We start from the raw sequence: 22,156 nt of genomic DNA, 5'->3' as shown, positions 1-22,156 counted from the left end.
GGGATGGGAGGTTGAGGCAAATTGCCTGGCTGCTGGTTACGCACAACCAGACACCAGGGCGGTTAGAAGAGCACAGGAGGGCACGGTGCGCATCAGAGAAGCTTTGAAAACCAGTTTCATGACTGGCCAGGCTACGGTGTGAAAGTTCTGTTTGTTTCTCCTTGATGAAACCCCCCACCCCTTGGTTCACTCTACTTCCGTGTAAGCTAACCACCCTCCCCTCCTCCCTTTGATCACCACTTGCAGAGGAAATAAAGTCATTGTTGCTTCACATTCATGCATTCTTTATTAATTCATCACACAAATAGGGGGATAACTACCAAGGTAGCCCAGGACGGGTGGTGGAGGAGAGAAGTACCAGGAGGAGTGATGGAGGAGGGAAGGACAAGGCTACACAGAACTTTCAAAGTTTAAAACTTTAAAACTTATTGAATGCCAGCCTTCTGTTGCTTGGGCAATCCTCTGGGGTGGAGTGGCTGGGTGGCCGGAGGCCCCCACACTGTGTTCTTGGGCATGTGGGTGAGGAGGCTATGGAACTTAGGGAGGAGGGTGGTTGGTTACACAGGGGCTGTAGTGGCGGTCTGTGCTCCTGCTGCCTTTCCTGCAGCTCAACCATACGCTGGAGCATATTAGTTTGATCCTCCAGCAGCCTCAGCATTGAGTCCTGCCTCCTCTCATCACGCTGCCGCCACCTTTCAGCTTCAGCCCTCTCTCTGCAGCCCGCCACGTACTCTCTTCAGCCCACCACCTCTCCTCCCGGTCATTTTGTGCTTTCCCGCTGTCTGACATTGTCTGCCTCCACGTGTTCATCTATGCTCTGTTAGTGTGGGAGGACAGCATGAGCTCAGAGAACATTTCATCGCGAGTGCGTTTTTTTCACCTTCTAATCTTTGCTAGCCTCTGGGAAGGAGAAGATCCTGTGATCCTTGAAACACATGCAGCTGGTGGAGTTAAAAAAAGGGACAGTGGTGTATAAAAGACACATTTTATAGAACAATGGGTACACTCTTTCACAGTAAACCTTGCTGTTAACATTACATACATAGCACATGTGCTTTCGTTCCAAGGTGGCATTTTGCCTCCCCCCAGCGCGTGGCTAGCCCCTCCCTGTGGCTAACAGCGGGGAACATTTCTGTTCAGTCACAGGCAAACAGCCCAGCAGGAACGGGCACCTCTGAATGTCCCCTTAAGAAAAGCACCCGATTTCAACCAGGTGATCATGAATGATATCACTTTCCTGAGGATAACACAGAGAGAACGCCAGCAAACATACACTGCAATGCTTTGTTCTACAATGATTCCCGAGTACGTGCTACTGGCCTGGAGTGGTTAAGTGTCCTACCATGGTGGACGGAATAAGGCTGCCCTCCCCAGAAACCTTTTGCAAAGGCTTTGGGAGTATAATCAGGAGAGCCACGAATGCCAGGGCAAATTACTCATTAAACATGCTTGCTTTTAAACCATGTATAGTATTTTAAAAGGTACACTCACCAGAGGTCCCTTCTCTGCCTGGCGGGTCCGGGAGGCAGCCTTGGATGGGTTCGGGGGGTACTGGCTCCAGGTCCAGGGTGAGAAACAGTTCCTGGCTGTCGGGAAAACCGGTTTCTCCGCTTGCTTGCTGTGAGCTATCTACAACCTCATCATCATCATCTTCCTCGTCCCCAAAACTAGCTTCCGTGTTGCCTCCATCTCCATTGAAGGAGTCAAACAACACGGTTGGGGTAGTGGTGGCTGAACCCCCTAAAATGGCATGCAGCTCATCATAGAAGCCACATGTTTGGGGCTCTGACCCGGAGCAGCCGTTCGCCTCTCTGGTTTTCTGGTAGGCTTGCCTCAGCTCTTTAAGTTTCACACGGCACTGCCCTGGGAGATTTTGACAAATGTTTTGGCATTTCGAAAACTGGAAGGTAGTTCTGATAGCACAGATTCCTCTCCCCATACAGCGATCAGATCCTGTACCTCCCGTTTGGTCCATGCTGGAGCTCTTTTGCGATTCTGGGACTCCATCATGGTTACCTCTGCTGATAAGCTCTGCACGGTCACCTGCAGCTTGCCATGCTGGCCAAGCAGGAAATTGAAATTCAAAAGTTTGCAGGCCTTTTCCTGTCTACCTGGCCAGTGCATCTGAGTTGAGACTGCTGTCCAGAGTGGTCATAATGGAGCATTCTGGGATAGCTCCTGGAGGCCAATACTGTCTAATTGCGTCCACAGTACCCCAAATTCCACCCGTCAAGGCCGATTTCAGCGCTAACCCCCTTGTCAGGGGTGGAGTAAGGAAATCGATTTTAAGAGCCCTTTAAGTCGAAAAAAAGGGCCTCGTTGTGTGGACGGGTGCAGGGTTAAATCGATTTAACGCTGCTAAATTCAACCTCAACTCCTAGTGTAGACCAGGGCTGAGCTTGTCTGGTTTGGGCCCCAGGTTTGCTTCCTGTCTCAGTTTCCACAGGACAATCCTGATTTTGACAGGCTGTCTCATGTCACAATCAGGACATGCGAACCGCTGTCATGCCATTGCTGCACTGAAGCTGTGCATGGCAATATAACACCCCAGCACAGCACCGGTCAATACTGTTAACAAGGGCTGATGAGTGGGAGATAAGCTCCCACTCAACATTTCCTTCAGGAAATCCATGTTCAAAGTACTGCAAAGTGTGTGTCAGTCTATTGGCACAAACCACGCCCCAGGTTAGTTTGTAACCTGTCCAGACTGTCTTGAAAGTGCAGCTCATGTTTTTATTGTTACAGAACCAACTGTCACAGAGTGGTGGAGCCCATGACAGGAGTGTACACTTCCATAGTTTAGGGATTGATCTGAGGCTCTTTGAAGTCAGTGGCAAAGGTCCAGTGATTTGGGGTCCGGCCTTTAATGAACAGTGAAAAAAGTTGGTTGCTTGGCCTCAAGTTTCTTCCCGTTTCCCATCAAAAATGCAAGCAAAAAGTGGTTTTGCGGTGGAAATGCCGCTCTCACTTGTGGCAAATGCACGAAGAAGCGGGACTCTGCTCCCACAGTGACTTAATATTTGTTTTTATTGCCACTGCCCTTTTCCCTGAAGGTGCTCTCTGGTGAAACAGGAAAAACCTTGCTGGAATGAGCCAATTTTCTTGAAAACATGGCAAAATGTCTGGTTTTGCCAACAAAAATTGGAAATTGGAAACTGCTGATTTTCCAAAATTCTAGCAGAGACCCAGCTGATCCGTTGTGGTCTCCATCCTCACTTTCTAGTGTGGGATTCTTGTTCAAGGGTTAGAGCAAGGAATCGGGCATCTGACTCGCTGTGGGACCTCAGGCAAGTCATTCAACTTCACTGTGCCTCAGTTTCCCTATCTATAAAGAAGTGATGACAATTAGGGATGTGACTGATCATCTCTTTTGGAAACTGGTGAACCCCAAATACTTGCTGCTTTTTCCTATCAGAGAGTGAGAGGAGAACTTGGTGCCCAAGGACATGGTTCATTACTGGGAGGCATTAATTTGTGCAGCAGGGAAATTCTCTTCCTCATTCACAGATTCTCCCTTCTCCCCACTTTCAGTGAAGACTCAGGACTCCTTACTTTTCAGAGTTCTCTCCAGAGGGAATGCCAGTCTGAGAGCTCCCTCAGTTTTCAAGGGTGAGGCAATAACATTTGGGTGATACCTCGTTGTCTATAATTGGGAAGAAATTTTTGGAGTGATGGAATGGCCTCATGCCAGGAATAGATGCCTCTTTATTGACCTGATGTGGTACCTAGAGAGCCTCAAAAGCTCTCTCGTATCTGTGAGCTCTGAAGTGAAGCCCCATGATTCCTAATGTAGTTGCTTGAAAATTCATGAAGGTTCCTCAAGTCTTTCAGGGTGCTAATTGCTCATGTGGGTGACTGAAGAGCCTGCTGCAGTAAGAGCGGGTGAGTCATTCCTGTGTGGCCATGGAGAAGCCTTCTCTCACTGCCCTGACAGATTCAAAGGGTGCTTCTTGGTCCCACAGAAAAACTCTTGGAATTCAGGGGGAAGTGGCCTTGCCTTGTGGATCTTCCTCAAAGAGAGGAGATGAGTTAATAGCCTGCTGGTATCCCTTAAAGCCCCAGGTTGGGGAGAAGAGGCCAACCTTCCATCCCTTAGGATCACAGAAGCAAGCAGTGACTCCAGGACTTGATGGGATGTCCCTTGGAGGTCTTAGTTTGTCAAACAGTATCTTGACTCTGAAAGGCTTGGTTTATGGGTAGTCCCTGTGAACCAAAGAGCAGTGTTCAGTTCTGGAAGGAAAGGAGGGATTTAAAGAGATTAAAATTGGTGATAGAAATTTCATAATCCCTAATCTAACAGACCAATTGCCAAAGGCAACACATCCAGTGTGGTGTTTCCTTAGAACAGTGGTTTTCAACCATGGGTACGTGTACCCCTGGGGGTATGCAGAAGTCTTGCAGGAGGTACATCAACTCATCTAGATGGTTGCCGAGTGTTACAACAGGCTACATAAAAAGCACTAGCAAAATCAGTACAAACTAAAATTTCATACAATGACTTGTTTGTACTGCTCTATATACGATACACTGAAATGTAAGTACAATATTTATATCCCAATTGATTTATTTTATAATCATATGGTAAAAAATGAGAAAGTCAGCAAATTTTCAGTAATAGTATGGTGTGACACTTTTGAATTTTGAATCAGCATGTCTGATTTTGGAAACAAATAGTTTTAAAGTGAGGTGAAACTTGGTGGTATGCAAGACAAATCAGCCTTCTGAAAGGGATTCAGTAGTCTGGAAAGGTTGAGAGCCACTACTCTAGAACACATCTGGGCATTATTAATTTATTAATAGAAGTCTTTTGCTGCACGTGAGATAAATCAGCCACCATTACCGGGTCAGCCCACTGATAACAGTGTTTCTCTTGGGAATCTGCATGTTTATTTCATGTAGAAGATTTAAGGGAGAGGTGAATAAAGTTTTAAAATAATTCAGCAAGGTCTGGGGCTTCAATCAGAAAGGGATGCCCCCTATATCCATGGTTGTGTTACATGAATCTCCCAGTCCTGGATGACGGACATGAAGTTCTGGAGACACAGACATTTCCTCTCTCTAACCTTTGCTTCACGAACTTCACCCTCTTATGTAGACCTGGGCACGTTCAAAACAAAGCCAATATTTGCAAAAGGTCAGACAAGAAAAATAGGGAGGAAAATATACGAAGAGAAATAGCATGAGGAAACAAACAAGCAAACATCCATCTACATGTTTACCCAGGTCAACCATTTTGGGTAACAGACCGTGGGAATTACAGACAGTGGTATTGGGAAAGTGCTATTGACAGCCATTGAGAGCAGGATACCAAGGACAGTTTGCTGTAGTGGAAGAGCTACAGTTACACCTGACATTTTGTTCATTTTGATTTCTAGCTTCAACTTCCAATCTTATCAACTTTAAAAGGAACAAACTTCAAAACCAAGAACCACGGCGGAATAGGATAAGCCCTGTAACTGGCTTGATTTCCTTCCTGCCACTCTATCATGTAATTGAGTTGAGGGAGCAATGTCTTTTCATGTATTCAGGGCGTGACATCACAAGCCCATACATAAGTGAGTTACTAATAACGATCAAACGACCAAGTCCGTCCTCGTCTCTGATTTCCCAGTGTGTTCGTCTCCAATGTGTTATGTTTTAAAATGTAACTACAAGGGAGCAGAGATAGCCTTTATTTCTATGTACTATACAGCACCGAGCACACTGATGGTGCTAAGCAAATAACAGGACAAAAATACCTATTAATTCTGGATAGAGAAGCAATTGGACTTGAACCCCTTCTAGACAATTAAGAGTTGAAGACTTTCATTCTATGCTATTGGAAAGGTTATTTTCCATAGACTTGCGATAAGATTGCACGACTTTCATCTTTACTCTTGATGTCACAAGACGCTCATGTGCGTCTAGCAGATGATAATCAGTGGTGACCCTACCAAAACCTGTCTTTTTAAACCTATCATAAATAGATATGGTTATTCTCTTTTATTTTCCTATACTGAATACCTTGAGCACTGAGGCTATTTAACTGCAAAATTTTATTTAGTTGTTTAAAATAACTGGTACATTTGGAAAGGCTGTCCAGCCATAGACAAACTGTGTGTGTGTGTGGTGGGGGGGAGGGGGACAGTGTCATGTAGCTTTGCTAAATCTTATTAGTGTACAAAGATAAACTCCGTTTGCCCAGTTTACATGGGTCTGTCTTGGGTTAGACCTGCCGAGCACACTCAGCCCAGTCTAGCTCCCACAACAAAAACACAACAAAATCAAACAAACTGTAAGTTAGAATTATTGCTCTTAAATAAAGCTGATTTGAGTGTCTGGCTTTTAAGAAAAACTCCTTTACCGTATACTAAGCACCTTGGCTTGACTGGCAGTGAATTTCCTGGCCTAGTCTGCTGGGAACTTTAAATGAACACAAGCAATTATAAACCCAAAGTCTGTAGCAATTTGTAGGCATTATCTCAGGATAATTACCCTGAAACGTTCACGTTGCAAAGCAAAGGTAGATAATTTAAAAATCCATTTTTCTCTGTCCGCATTACTGTTTGGGCATAAGACCCTTCCCTTTTGCGGGCATTGTAGTGAGATAATAAAGCCTGAAATTGGTCCTTTGAAGATACCTATTGCAGTTTGTTAGAAAGCAATGAAGACAATCTTGTTTGACCTTTCTTAGCTGTATTATACTTAAATACTTAGAGAAGTTTAATTTCTCAGCACAAACTGACAAAAGCCAGAGGACTGAAAGTCAAAGTAAAAAAACCAGCCCTTAATGAGCTAAGGACAATAGTACCATCTACAGGGCCTCAGAGGAAATGGCTGCTTCCCTGCTTTGTGGGTAGGGTAAGTACTCCATGGGTGTGCTGAGCCCTGGACTAGTTGTGACACCCACTCTGGTAGTGTGAGCAACACCCTAACATTTTCTTGGGATTCCCTTTTGTGCAGCCAATGAAGTCATGAGAATGCACTCAGCTCCCACCTACATAACCAGGGAAAACAACCTGAGAAGCTGCTGAATGCAGCTCATAGTAAAGCAAAGGTCCCTGGTTTTGGTGGCTTCCCCATTCCCCCACCCCAAGCTTACAGGGAAAGGGACTGAAGAACCTGGTAAACCCTGCCCAGCTGAAAGTAAAGATTGCTCTGTCCCCGTCACGAGTGATGGAGAAGATGGTGACAAATCTCCCACTGTGAAGGACCAGCAGCAGGAGAGATGCTAGTGGTGTGATACTTGGATGAACCAAGAACAGTCCACATTTTTTTTGGCGGGGGCGATGGAGAGGTTGTGCTATTAAAATATGGGATCGGTACATGTTTCATGCTTTGATGTAATCAAGCCAAGCAAAAATCTACCCATGGCACATATACGTATGTAAATCTATGTATACATACAGCCACCCATCAGCACACCTACCCACCTACACGATACACACACACACACACACACACACACACATTTAATAGGGTAGATTTTTGCTTGGCTTGGCGATATCAAACCATGTGTGTTATATACTATTCTTAAAGAGTGATGATGGATTTTTGAATCGCAGCATCATTTACTCTAGTGAAGAAGCAGGTCCTTCTCACGTTGACTTTAATGGGGACAGGATGAAGCCCCACAGATGGGAAATGGAAGGCTTAAAGTATAGACAGTGGAGAAAGGCAAACAAATTTGAACACTTCCCCAGCCTTTGGTTGGGGCAGGGATGTCACTCCTTTCCTGGACTCCACCTCAATGGACCCACTCCACATCACTTCATTTCCCCCCCCTTAGCCATTGTGCAGTCATGTCAAAACTAAGACAGTGGAAGCTACAAGTATTCTTCTAATGGGATGGCACTATTATGTGGATGTAATGCAATGTTTCGTACAATCTGTGAGGAATGTTATAACAGGTGGTTTGCTGTATCTTTTACTTGAGATTCTTGGGTGAAATGCACTATAGAAGTGCAAAGCCTCATTGTTCATTATCATCAGGTAAACAGAACTGGGGAGCCAATAAAGCAGCTACACCCATTTATCACAGAGTATTTACCAGTGGATTTTTCTTTTTAAAACAGAACCTTTAGTCAAAGTGAGCTCAAGTCTGCGAGGTGCTGAGTGCTTACAACATTCCGTCAGCTTCAGTGGGAGCTCAGGCCTCTCAGAGCTCACAGGTGGTGCTGACCACCTGGTAGGATCAGGCCCAGAATTAGCAGAAGACTACGGGTTATTACTTATTCCAGCTCTAAGGGTACTGCTCAGTGTGTCTGTTGCAATTGCAGTTCCTCTTTTTGGCTCCAGAGAGTATGGCTCTTTTTTTTTTTTAATAGTTGAGGTGTAGAGTGAAAGGTGGGCAGGAGAAGAGGGACAAAGAGAGTTATCAATAAGGGGGCCAGCTGTGTGAGGTTACTGACCTGATTTCAAGCGTACTGGGGTACTCCATGACCCCTGTAATTTTACTGCCTCCTGAGTTATCGTTTGTGATTTTCACTGGAGTGAAATGATACATCAGGGAACAGTAAGGATTCCAGGAGCCCACAGATAGACAGAATACAAAGTACCTACCAAAACAGCTGCCATACCTCTGGCAAATATATTTTTTTAATCTTTTACAATGGAGACTTCAACTGCCTATCCAGATCCCCTGAGGTGTGGTTAATTGAAAACACTAGAGAAGGGAACGTTTTTTACAATCGTGGGCCCAGTTCACAGTGCAGACGCTATACAGGCACCTGCAACTCAGCTGTCAAGGAGCTTAATCCAGATTCAAACATCCCCTCTTCGCAGCTGTGGAATGTAGCCTCGGAGCTCCTGCTGCTTCCCCATGAAGACCTGCTCCCCTCAATGACCACAGAAAGAACACTGCTGACTCTGCCAATGTTGTGCTCAGTGGAGTTCACACCAAATGGGGATGGAACAAATTCTAAGGCTGCTTAGCAACATACCAGAGGCCAATCAGAGCCACAGAGAGACTTAAAAGATAACATCAGGAAAAATATTAATCAAAAACGAGCTGATATCAATCAAAGGAGAAGGATCGTCATTGGCAGAAGAATGGAGAAGGTATTCTGTTAGAAACAGTATAGCTTATCCAGCTTCTGGCTGGAAACACAGTTGGCTTGCAAACACAGCTTCCACACGTAGTTATGGCCAATCATTAAAGTCATGATGACTGGCCTAACTCTTTCAGATACTATGTGTTTACTAGAACTGGTTTAAAAAAAAAAACCCAAAGCTTGCAAGATATTAAAGTGTTTGAATTGGTTCTAATTTTTCTGTGAAATAGCGATCTCACTTTTTCTGAAAAAATCACTCCCCCCAAAAATGTAGAATTGTTTTCTATTTGTGTGTGTGTGTGGGGGGACCCTCTCTATTACCTTTTTAATTTGTTCTCCTTTATAAAAAGAAAAAAAAAAGGAGCTTTTTTCCTCATTGAAACAAAATGCAGTTTTTAAAAGCTTTCACTGGTAAATGAAAAACGTGGTCAAAACAATAATTATTTTTTGTTTGGGTTGAAAAGACATTTTCCACTGAAAGAAGTTCAGGTGGCACATTTTTGACCAGCTTTAACATTTACGACAAGCTCTAACATTTACACAGTTTTTTAAACCACTTTAACTTGGATAAATGATTCCAGACCCTTTATAGGAAAAGTCTGATAACATTTAATTAGCATCAAATGACTAGGATGCTATATAAATGACTCCTAAACAACTAGATCTTTGTTTCCCTGCTAAAGAATTCAAAAAGTGGGTTTAAAAATTCTATAGAAAGTTATCACCATTTATTACATTTTACAGAACTTCCCCATAAAGGCTAAACCATTACATCCATTTTATATGAAACATGCATATTTTTAATGGTCTGTGAAAGATTTGTTTCTTTTTAGTGGATTAAGACTGTTAAGAGTTGCTTGATTGGGAGCCCTGTACTGAAATCTTTTTTTGTTCAATAGAAGAAATGCAACACAAGATGTGTTATAGTCAGCATCTATCTTGAGCTGGAGTCAGAAAGGAGAGCAGAGACTGCTGGTAAGATTACTGTTTAATGCCGTTTGTGGTGATTTTGTGATATGGACGCCTTTTAAACTAAACTGACCCTTTTTGCCAAAAACTAGTTCGTTTCACTCAGGCCAGTGAACAGCCACAACTTGGTAACAAAATCAAGTCACCAATTGCTTGGCCCAGACTTGAACTGGTGGCCTACAGGTAAAAGGCTGCGAGTCCCAAACAAGTAAAACACATTTAAAATTCTGCTGTTCAAGGCAAAATGCACTGCTGGGGCAAACTACCAACAATTCACTTCGTTTGGGGCCAACTGCTCCTCCAAGACTCAGCCAACAGAATGTTTCTCCTACCAGCTTGTGGGAATGTTCCTCTTTCTTTCCCTTTTAAGGCAGGAGTTCACAACAGATCATCAGCTTTAATCTTGACATTCCTATCCATTTCATGTCAAGCCTTAGGGTTTAATTATGACTGTGACAGCCAGAGCCGCCGTAGCGGGGGTGTAGAGGTGAAGTGGGAGTGCAAAGTTGAAGTGACTAAAGACATCATGCCTCAATAGGACAAAGGCAGGGAAAATACCTTCCTGGGTTCTGGGTGGAGCATGCTCAGCAGTGCTAGTGGCTATAGCTTTATAAAAGGCGCAGCAGGACCCTCCAGTTGCTAGGAGGGTCATAGGTGGCCATGTGCTCATCCACCCAGTTTGGCCCATTTGAGGGCTGGAGCGCTGTTGCCAGTGCAAGCCAGCTCCTCCTTGTGCTCAGGGAGTGTGAGCAGTAGCTTCCCTCCTGCCTGCTACACAAGAATGTGGGTATGAGGGGAGATTCAACCTACCCTTTTGCCCTTCTAGTGCACTTGTGCGTTTGAAGGCTGACCGGACTTTTGTTTTACGCCTGGCAAAAGACAACGAACAATATCCCCGACACACATGAACCGGTATTTCCCACCCTCCCCACCTCACATTCCCCAAGTGATTTTGCAGAGGAGGACACTGTATCTCTCGATTTTAAAACCTCATTTCAATGCATTGGCAGGGAAAAATGTTTTCAGCTTCCCCCATGCTCCCTTGCCTGCTTTGTGGCTTGATTTAATTTTACCAGGCTAGAGCCAGAACAATTATCTGATTCTTCATGTACGGCATGCTTTCCGTGGTCATTTCTGAAGTTTTACTGGTTCGTAACCTCTGTAATCAGAAGACCCAGTTAAAAAAAAAAAAAGAAACTAAGTGAACAGGCAGGAATTTGTTCATATTATCCCTTCCTAGCTGTCCAGGCTTTCATCCTCTTCTCTCCCACACATGCCCTTATTGCTCCGCGACTCACCCACCAATGAGGGTCTGTCAGTGGCAGTGAGGGGTCAACATCAAAGCACTTTTACAGCTAGCAGCTTGCAGCTAATGCTGGCATTATGGAGCGAAATAGACCAAGAGAGCCAGAGAGAGAGAGAAGCATAGGGATTGAATGAATGGCTCTCTCATATAAAAAGAGACCAAAGAATAGAACAAAACCTTCTATTCTCCCACTCTTTATAATACTCCTGAGCTGAGTGTGCGTATGTGGTACACAGCTGAGTTTGAACTGCATTAGCACTCTTTCAGTTTACAAACAAGAGGCCTAATTTAGAAGAAAAATCTCCTATCTGATTATTTCTTTGTGCTCACCCATGTGGCAAAAAATGTCTGTACAGAGAAGGGGGGCTACTGAGGTGGCTTATTAACTTCTCAGGCTATATCATGATTGTGAAGGGCAATTGGGAGATCATTATTCATCCATAATTTCCAGACTCAGAAAAACAAAAGTACAAAATACGTGCAGTGAAGTCTGGCGGGATTGCTGTTTGTCCCTACACCAGCATGATGACAATACGCTGAGTACACCCAATACTGGCATCAAGTCTGATGCTAAATCTCCCCGTCCCCCAAATACTAATGAATTATTTTGTCCGATGCCACAGATATCAAGGTTGGATGTCTTTCTAAAAGATGTGCTCTAGCTCAGCCAGAATTTGCGGACTTAATTCAGGAATCACTTGGTGAAAATCTATGGCCTGTGCTATTCGGGAGGTCAGGCTAGATGGTCAGAATGGTACCTCCTGGCCTTAAAAATCGACTAATCTATATTTTGAGCACTGGAAATCAAAGCTACTGTGTCAATGAGAGGTGTTCTGCAGAGATTCTGGAGTTTATGCTGATATGAAAGCCACAGGTTTGCTACTGACTGCATCTGGAGAATCTTGCTCTTTTGTATTAGGTTTAGCTGAATGATAGCTACAGTATCACTGGCTGACTGAGCCTGGCCCTGCTTTGAGGCAGTCAAATTGGGAGCAATGGGCATGAAGGAGTGAGCAGCTGGCAGCTTGGAAGAAATACTGGGAGAAGTTCAGTTTGGTTCTCAAATAGACATCAGAGGGGAAGGTAGAGAATGCAGCAAGAGTGCAACGTGGTCATAAGAACGTAAGTGGCCAATGCCAGATGCCGCAGAGGAAATGAACAGAACAGGGAATCATCAAGTGATCCATCCCCTGTTGCCCATTCCCAACTTCTGGCAAATAGAGGCTAGGGACACCATCCCTGCCCATCCTGGCTAATAGCCATTAATGGACCTATCTTCCAGACCTAAGGATAAGCCTGAGCCTCAAGGCTTTAATCCAGATCCAAATTTCCCCAAGAATCAGGGACAGCTGGACACAAGGATTTGGTTCAGGCCCATGTCTAGGTGAAACCCATACCTACCTCCTGGATAATATCCCATTTTGTAAGGGGCATGTAGTAGATGAAGGGGACTTAACCTGCACGGAAAGGGCCACATTCTGCACTGAATTACACCATATGTAGCCACATTGACTTGAGGGGTGTAAGACGCACACATTTAACTCAGTAAGCTTGGTGATCTTGAGTATCTTGCCATGTTTTTTTCTTTGAAGCCATGAATGGAGACATCATAGCATGGATTGGATAGTTCACAGATGATGGAAACAGAAATAAATTAATCTCCAAGATTAGGGATAGCTCAGTGGTTTGAGCATTGGCCAGCTACACCCAGGGTTGTGAGTTCAATCCTTGAGGGGGCCATTTAGGGATCTGGGGCAGAAATTCAGGGGAATTGGTCCTGCTTTGAGCAGGGGGTTGGACTAGATGACCTCCTGAGGTCGCTTCCAACCCTGATATTCTATGAACCTGAAGAAAATAGCACTGAGCTTGAAAAACTGCTAGTTTAGTTTGGGGGAGTCTGTGTTGACCTAGGCATTTATACTCCACACATTTGTACTGTTTTTAGAGACAAACCTGGGAGTCTGAGACATAATGAACACTAGTACTTGCTTCTTTTGTACAAATAGGACAAGAATCTAATGGAGCTGACCCTCAGTTTACACTGCTAAAAGAGGAACCCACAAACTCTCAGACCAAAAGAGAAGGGATAAATAAAATTGCCACATAACCCCAAGATGTCTTCACGCCCTGAGTGTTGCTTTAATGGCTTATTTGGTAAGATCTTGACATGACAATATGTTAACATGACAATATGTTTCAGAGTCCTTCATAGTATTATATGTATAAGACTTAAGCCTAAGCTTCAAATCATTATCACACATTATAGTTTCCCTTGTTGATAGGATAAGTCATGTCCTTTGGTACTCGTATGCTCTCTTTAGGTGCTTAGAAATCATAATGAACTCAAACCCACAGTCTTTTCTTCTAAGCAACATTTTGAAGCTTTCCTCCTTTGATATCCCTTCTATACCATGGAGAAATAGAGGTGTGGTTGAAATGGAACATCCCACAGGAGGGTTTTAACAGGTAATATCTTACCTCTTTACCTTTCTAATGTCAACATAAGACTAAAATTCCATTTAAGAATTCATAGTATAAGAATGTTAAAATTTTAACAATTTAGCACTCAAAAGGCAACAAACACCAAAGTTAATTTATACATATCCTTAACTCTGCCCCACTGAACATATTTTATTTATTTATTTATTTAAATTTAAATAACTATAAAGAGGCCTATCCAAGATTCTAGGCATTTTAACGTACCATTAACAATATCATTACATTTCAGCAACATTAAAATAATCAATTCAAGAGGAACTTAGCCAGCCAGTCCCCTACCATGATTCCTTTCTGTCCCTTCCTTGATGTGGGGAGTAAACTCTCATCCTTCTTCAAAAACCCTATCAAATGTGACTTTTGCAGTGCAATTGGAAGATTACCAAATCTGGGCTATTTTGAACCAAGGAGAAAGGTGGGCATGGGTGGATGGAATGAGTTCCAGAGTCCTGGAGCCTTCACTGAGAATGTCCTGCCAGCTGCCTTTACTATTACAATAGAGTCTATAATTACTTGATCACATACTATTTTGGGGCATTTTTTCCTACAATTTATTTTCACTCTCCTCCAGTTACATATTAACTCCCTCATAATGTCCAGTAGAGCTACTGACTTGCTTAGGTGTCATTCTGGTGCTGTGCAACAAACTAAAGTGAACACACAGATGTCTTATGTATGCTGACAAATATTTGTAATGACCCTGATCCAAAATCCATCAAAGTCAATGGGAATCTTTCCACTGGTGTTTGGATCTGGCCTTGTTACTCTATGTTGTGCTAATACTTAAACTATGGTAAGAATAGTTTTCTCTGTGTTTTTCATATCAATGGTATCCAGGGACGCTGGAATAAAATGAACACTACATTCTCCTAGAACAGTGGTGGGCAACCTGCAGCCTGTGGGCTGCACGTGGCCCGTCAGGGTAATCTGCTGGCAGGCCGTGAGACAGTTTGTTTACATTGACCGTCCACAGGCACGGCCGCCCGCAGCTCCCAGTGGCCGCGGTTTGCTGTTCCTGGCCAATGGGAGCTGGGGAAGCGGCATGGGGCTGCAGGGACATGCTAGCCACCTCTTCCCACAGCTCCCATTGGCCAGGAACTGTGAAATATGGCCTCTGGGAGCGCCGGGCAGCCATGCCTGCAGACGGTCAATGTAAACAAACTGTCTCACGGCCTGCCAGCGGATTACTCTGACGGGCTGCGTGCTCTAGAAGGTGATTCACATAGGTATTTTATTCTGTGGGGAGAAAAAAACACTGCATGGTATTTTGGACATGGGGTGGAAATGACTGAAAAAAGGAGCTAGAATAGAAACTTTAACTATAGAGGTCACTAGCTACCATTGTTTCTACAAAATATTAAAATTTGGAGTGTCAGCTACATCACTCAGAAATGTGTGCTGGCCCCGAAAGGTTTTCAATGAGAAAATGTAAGCAAGTACTAAGGGCCAGCTTGTGGAGCTATGTCCATTTACACCAGCTAAGGATCTGGCCCTGTATTGGGTTCTACACACTCGGTGCTGTCTAGCGGTTAATATATAAAAATTCTCTAATGAGTTAAAGTATGGCATAAAAAATGAGCCACCATGAAAATCAACATGATAGTAAGGGGAAGTGGATTGCCTGGGGAGAAACCTCAGTCGTTGCCTTTAGGACTTGCTAGGCTAACTCCAAATTCTTATTTATATTATGATACTTGCCACCATTGTTCATTAGTTAGTATGTGTTCATAACTGCAGACTGTTACAGACAGAAAATAAGGACATAAATATTTAACCTTTGAAGAGGGAACTCATTTACTGGAATTCCAACTTTATGAACTAAGGTTATAAATATATCTCAGATGTACTGCAACCAACATAATATAATGAGACCACATGAATGGCTGTCATCGTCTTTAACCTTTGATTGTTTAAAAGCTCAGATCTTCATTTATATTAAGGGTTAGCCGTGATGAACAATGAACTGAGCTGTCCAATCAACAGGCATATGCTATTATGACATATGTCACCGAAAGAAGCCATCCCACCGCCTTCTTCCCAGTCACTGCAACTTAGCTGTAGCCTGTTGAGAGTTCGAAAAGGATGTACATTTTAAAGTTGCCTCGTGGGGCCTCTGTAATGCTAGAAAAATCTTTTCGCTTGCCTGAGAATGGCCGGGTTATATTATAGATGTTTTAAATATTCAAATTCAAAGACTAGAAACAAAGTGCATTTTAAAAAAAGTATGTTGTCCCTGGCAAAGGTCTGCTTTTAGGTGCGTATATATAGGACTGGATGTCAGGATCTCCTATATGCTAAATCCCGGTCTTAATGTCTCTTTGTGTGTGACTTTGGATTAGTGTCTTAATTTCTCTGCCACAGTTTACCTTTCTGGGCAAGGAAGAAGGGTGTCTACACTGCTAGGTTTAGCCCCATAGAGTGAGCTCCGTGAGCCTGAGCCTGACCTGGGCTCTGAGACTTGCTGCCACAGAGTTTGTTTTTTGCTGTGTAGCTGTGCCATAAGTGACTTGCTCAAAGTCACACAAGAAGTCTGTGGTCGGGCAGAGAGTACAACCTAGATCTCTGGTCTCCCAATCTTGTGCTTCAGTCATAAGACCAGCCTTCCTAAATGCTAAAGTATTGTTATTCTAATCAGACTTATGAACTCATAAAACCCTCTCTGTTATAAAAAGCTTTGTTACAATGCAGAATAATACAATATGCTCAATTAACAAATTTACTGTCAAGGAAGAAAATACAAACCAATTGATAAATTAAACAGTAATAAGTCACCAGGACCAGATGAGATTCATCCAAGAGTTCTGAAGGAACTCAGACACGAAACTGCAGAACTACTACCTGTGGTATATAACCTATCCTTTATATCAGTTTCTGTACCAGATGACGGGAGGATAGCTAATGTGACACCAATTTTTTAAAAAGGCTCCAGAGGCAATCCTGGCAATTACAGGCCAATAAGCCAAACATCAGTACCAGGCAAACTGGTTGAAATTGTAGCAAAGAACAGAATTATCAGATACAGATGAACACAATTTGTTGGGGAAGAGTCAGCACGGCTTTTGTAAAGGGAAATCATCCCTCACCAATCTATTAGAATTCTTTGAGGGGATCAACATATGGACAAGTGTGATGCAGTGGATATAGTGTTCTTGGATTTTCAGAAAGCCTTTGACAAGGCCCCTTACCAAAGACTCTTAAGCAAAGTAAGTTGTCATGGGATAAGAGGGAAGGTCCTCATATATCAGTAACTGGTAAAAAGACAGGAAACAAAGGGTTGGAATAAATGGTCCGTTTTCAGAATGGAGAGAGGTAAATAGCGGTGTCCCCTAGAGATCTGTGCGGGGATCAGTCCTATTCAACATCTTCATAAATCATCTGGAAAAAGGGGTATACAATGAGGTGGCAAAGTTTACATACTATACATACAAAATGATAGGATCTAAATAGCTGTTACCACTCAAGAAAGAGATCTTGGAGTCACTGTGGATAGTTCCCTGAAACCATCCATTCAATGTGCAGCAGCAGTCAAAAAAATGAACAGAATGTTAGAAACCGTTAGGAAAGGGATAGATAATAAGGTAGAAAATGTCATAATGCCCCTGTATAAATCCATGGTACCCCTACACTTTTAATACTGCTTGCAGTTCTGGTCACTCCATCTCAAAAAAGATATATTAGAAATAGAAAAGATAGAGAGAAGGGAAACAAAAATGATTACAGGTATGGAACAGCTTCCATATGAGGAGAGATTAAAAAGACTTGGACTATTTAGTTTGGAAAAGAGACGACTGAGCGGGGGGATATGATAGATGTCTATACAATAATGAATGAGGATTTGAATGGAGAAGTGAATAAGGAAGTGTTATTTACCCCTTCACATAACACAAGAACTGGGGTCACCCAATGAAATTAATAACGCAGCAGGTTTTAAACCAAACACAATGAAGTACTTCACAAAACCTGTGGAACTCATTGCTAGGAGATGTTGTGAAAGCCAAAATTATAACTGGATTCTAAACAGAATTAGATAAGTTCATGGAGGATAGGCCCATCAGTGGCTATTAGTAAAGATGGTCAGGGATGTAACCCTATGCTCTGGATGGCCCTAGGCCTCGGACTGACAGATGCTGGGACTGGACAACAGGAGATCGATTGCTTGATGATTTCCCTGTTCTGTTCATTTCCTTTGAAGCATCTGGCAATGGCTTCTGTCAGAAGACAGGATACTGGTCTAGCTGGACTGCTGTCTGACCCAGTGTGGCCATTATTATGTTCTTATATATAAGCCAAAAATTAAAAAAAAATTGTTCTTGATTTTTCAACTAAAATACTAAAAATTTCAAGAAAACCAAAACTTTTTCATGAAAACCCATTTTTCTTAAAAAAACAAAACATTCTTCAGCCAGCTCTGCTCATTTTCACAAATAATCTATGCTCAGGATTTGAACTCAAATCTTGAGCGGTAAAAGGCCAATGCACCTAGCCGCACATTCAATGGTATTAGAATAAAATATTGTACATCCAAACACTACAATTTTGCACCATAACAAGAATTGCCAGATCCAAAGTACAGATCAGAACACATAGTATAGGAACACAAATTAATTGAGTGACTTTCAACAGTTCTATGGTAGTGAAAGAAAAAAAGATCACAACAGTACATTCTGTTCAATAAATAATGAAGAGTTTGCCAATACAATATAAACCTTTCTCACCATGTTACTGCAAAGCAGCCTATTCTGCAACATACTTTCAGTGTTACATCACAAAAGTGGTATCAGAAAATGGTTTATTGTAAATTGCAACCCAGATTGCCATATATCCACTACAACTCCAGGAATCTGAACTCTAAAGTAATTTAGAGGTAGGGTTACATCATGAAGAAAGGATATCCTCCCTGGGAGATAAAACAATACACAGTGTCTATGTCTTACAGATGTAGTGAGAGACAAAGCCATTGGAAATGGACATCAAGCTGGGGAAAACTTTTCTGAGACTAGAAAGCTTTTTCCAGGAAAATCAATTAAGAAGGTTTGTTTCTTGAGCACAAATGCTTATCCTGTTTCTCCCCCTGCCTTTATATTGCAATACAGAGTCTGTCTGATTTTAATTAAGTTTGCTCCTATCACTTTGATTGAAATAAACAGCTGATCATGCTATCTCTTTGATCACCAGGCTGTATATTATAGCTTGTACAGGGCATGGTCGTGCTTATAGTGTCAATAACAATAGCTAAATCACAAAATTCTATTTGGAGCCACCTTTCATTTCTGTAGACTTTTCCTATGTCTTTTCCTTCTATTATTGCATACAGAATTTTGGCCTCCACTTTTCTAATTAAATATCAACTTTCTATGACCAGTAATTGAATTATCCCCTAATACATGCCTAACATAGCACAACTGACCAAAATAAATGGTCACCGTTGTATTTATGTACAAATGATTTAACTCCATTGGGTTGGATTAGAGCTAGCTGAAAATTTTCAAAGTTAGAAATTTTGATGTAACTTTCAGTAGAAATTTCAAATTTTCACCCAAAAAGGAGGAAGGAAGAAAAATTAAATGTAAATGTTTATGATTTTTCCTGTCCAATTTTTTACAGAAAGGTAAATAGAGGCACAGAGATGGTAGGTGATTTCCTCAAGATTACACAGCGGGTTAGCAACAGGAATAGTTCTGACCTATAGGGCCAGTCCTAAATTGCTTTTTTAAACTACGTCTCCTATTTTGGAAAACAGATGCTGTGCATCTCAGACATTGCAGTGAATAATTGTCCCTGGGGAAGTAAGCTATAATTAAAGGAAAGTTGAATGAACAAGAGAAGCTCAGGCTAAACATTAAACTGTATGTGTTGTAAGAAAATTCAGCTTTTTGACTGATTCACAGTGCATCTATAAATTACAGCATAATGTAACGTATCATGTCTCAGATACAAGAACAGTACTGAAAAGAATAATTTAGTTTCTTATACATAGTTAATGATGAATTACCATTTACATGTTTCAGCATTCACCAGTACATATGGCCATAATTCAGGAATCATGACAGTACAAAATCTATTACTCTAACAAAAGACTTGTATCAGACAATTATCTTGATGGTTTCTGTCTTGTTCATGGAGTATCAGTGCCTTCAAAGAGCTTTGTAAGTTATCTGCCAGCTCTGGAAGATTTTAGACACCAATGAGCCTCTCCCCTCAATCGTAAAACATGTAAAAGAAAAACTAATGTTATGTTTTAACGTTACTTAAGAATGGTAGCATTCTTTATTTCTTTCTTTTCAGAAAGGCTGCAGTAAACCATCAGTGTATCCAGTTCTTTCAGTTCTATGGCCTAGGTTCTTTTCTATGCTTTCCCCCAAGAGTTGTGGGCTATCTGGTCCATTCCTGAAGGAAGAGAGGGCTATTTTCTCTCGATGAAGAAACCAACCACTTTGGCCTGGAGTATACAACCCATAGTTAAGGCTAAGATATTGTCACAGATATTTTTAGTAAAAAAGTCAGGGACAGGTCCAGGGCAATAAAGAAAAATTCACGGAAGCCCCTGACCTGTCCCTGACTTTTACTAAAAGTATCCATGACAAAATGGGGAGTGTTGGGCAGCTCCAGGGCCAGCTGGGAGCTCTGGGGCCCCCCACCAACCATGGGGGCTTGGAGCTCCAGGTTCTCGCTCTGCTGCTGCTCCGAGATGTGGGCTCCCCTGCCTCCCGCAGCAGCTGGAAGCTGCGTGGGGCCAAGCCAGACTGCAGGGTCCCCCCTGCTGCCCACGGTGGCTCAGAGCCCTGTGCCACCCAAGGTGGCCAGGAGCAGTGGTGTACTCCTGCTGCCCCTGGCAGCAGGGAGCTCCGGGGTACCCCCTGCCACCCATGGCAGCTGGAAGCTGTGGGGGTCCCCCGCCACCAGCGGGGGCTGGAAGTTGCGGGGTATCCTCACTGCCTGTGGCAGCTTGGAACTCGGGGGCCCTCGCCTCCTCTGGCTGAGTCACGGGAGGTGGTGGGACCCTGCATTTCCCAGCTGCTGCAGGCTGAAGCCACGGAGGTCTTTGGAAGATACGGATTCCATGACTTATGCGACCTCCGTGACAAAATCGTAGCTTTACTCAGTGAACAAAGGAAAACCAACCATAACCTCTTTATTCTTTGATCTATATGATTTTGCAGACTGGACTATGAGTATTGTTCACATATGAGTAGGCTTGGAAGGATTAGATTTTTATCCATAAATGTTGATTTCACCGTACACACACAATCAACGAAAAAATATTTCTATCGATGATCATCTATTTTTACAGATAGGTCAAGTGAGAAAAGTCCTGCTTGAGAACTTATTAGTGTTTGATTTACGGATCTTCAGTTTGTATATTTTGACATGTGATGTTGACAATTTGTATTTTAGCAGTAAAAGCTTTTATTTTTTCAATCTCAACATCTACTGTCATTAAATAATTATTGTCCGCCCCACCCATTATCTGACCCTCCATAACTTCCCACAACTGTGAAAATTTAAATGAATAATAAAAATGCTTAAAACCCAGAATTTTGAAGAACCGTGAAAATTTAAATGGACAAAAACTAAAAAAATGCTTTGAAGTAAACACTGATATTATCTGTTGAAATTATAAAAATTGAATTCTGCCAAGCCTACATATGAGTTAATGGAAACCCATATGATAATTTTACCTCCCTGTATTTTGTGCATAGCTGCATATAGAAAGGAAGCTTTTAATTAACTCCTTAAGTATTGCATAAAATACACACTTAGGTATCATAAAACCATAATAACATAAGACAGTCATTTCAATGGAGTACAAGGAAGTAAAGTCATATACCTCAGGACAATGAGAATAGAGCTGTAAAATAGTCTAATCCTGAGTTAACTACTGATGCCCTATGGAAACTACAGCATATCATTTATCTTTCTTGTGGACAATCAATCTACCTGTAGGACTTTGATGAACACAAAACAAATTGCACACAGATTCTACTTCTGAGTTTAGCATATCTGGTTTTCATCATGGTTTGCTATCACCTGCTTCATGTTATGGTTTAACCCATGCCAACAATCCATATCCAGAACCAAGTAATCTCAACAGGAGAAATTGGGCACTATAGTAGGCTACAAGCTCCCGCGGAACAAGACCTGCCTCCTTTCTTAGGTTCTTCAGTTAATTCAGTGAACTGCTGATGGATACCAACATTCCCTCAATTTGAATTACAAGCATCTCAGAATCTTGAGGCCAAATATTGGTCTTCTATTGGATAGATGAAATGTTTTTGAAAATGCTCTGACTCTTCCATTTAGTCAAAAACTTTGTTTCTTGGACCAAGCAAAGAAATCAACTCCATTTATTGAC

At 42.4% G+C, this 22,156-nt stretch overlaps 1 long non-coding RNA gene across 1 annotated transcript in view; it reads left to right on the top strand.

Moving 5' to 3' along the window:
• LOC311527692 overlaps positions 1 to 18,820 on the top strand; it is a 31,755-nt gene extending 12,935 nt beyond the window's left edge. Inside the window, exons 2-4 of the long non-coding RNA XR_014713421.1 lie at positions 9,932 to 10,007; positions 13,314 to 13,461; positions 18,740 to 18,820. This is a non-coding gene — a long non-coding RNA (uncharacterized lncRNA). The remainder of the gene's footprint in view (positions 1 to 9,931; positions 10,008 to 13,313; positions 13,462 to 18,739) is intronic.
• Positions 18,821 to 22,156: the final 3,336 nt, after the last annotated feature.

This window comes from Lepidochelys olivacea (genome assembly GCF_965140295.1).
Source record: "Lepidochelys olivacea isolate rLepOli2 genome assembly, chromosome: 10".
In the NCBI taxonomy this organism is placed as follows: Eukaryota; Metazoa; Chordata; order Testudines; family Cheloniidae; genus Lepidochelys; species Lepidochelys olivacea.
The sequence above is the reverse complement of the archived record's forward strand: the minus strand, read 5'-3'. Positions and strand labels throughout refer to the sequence as shown.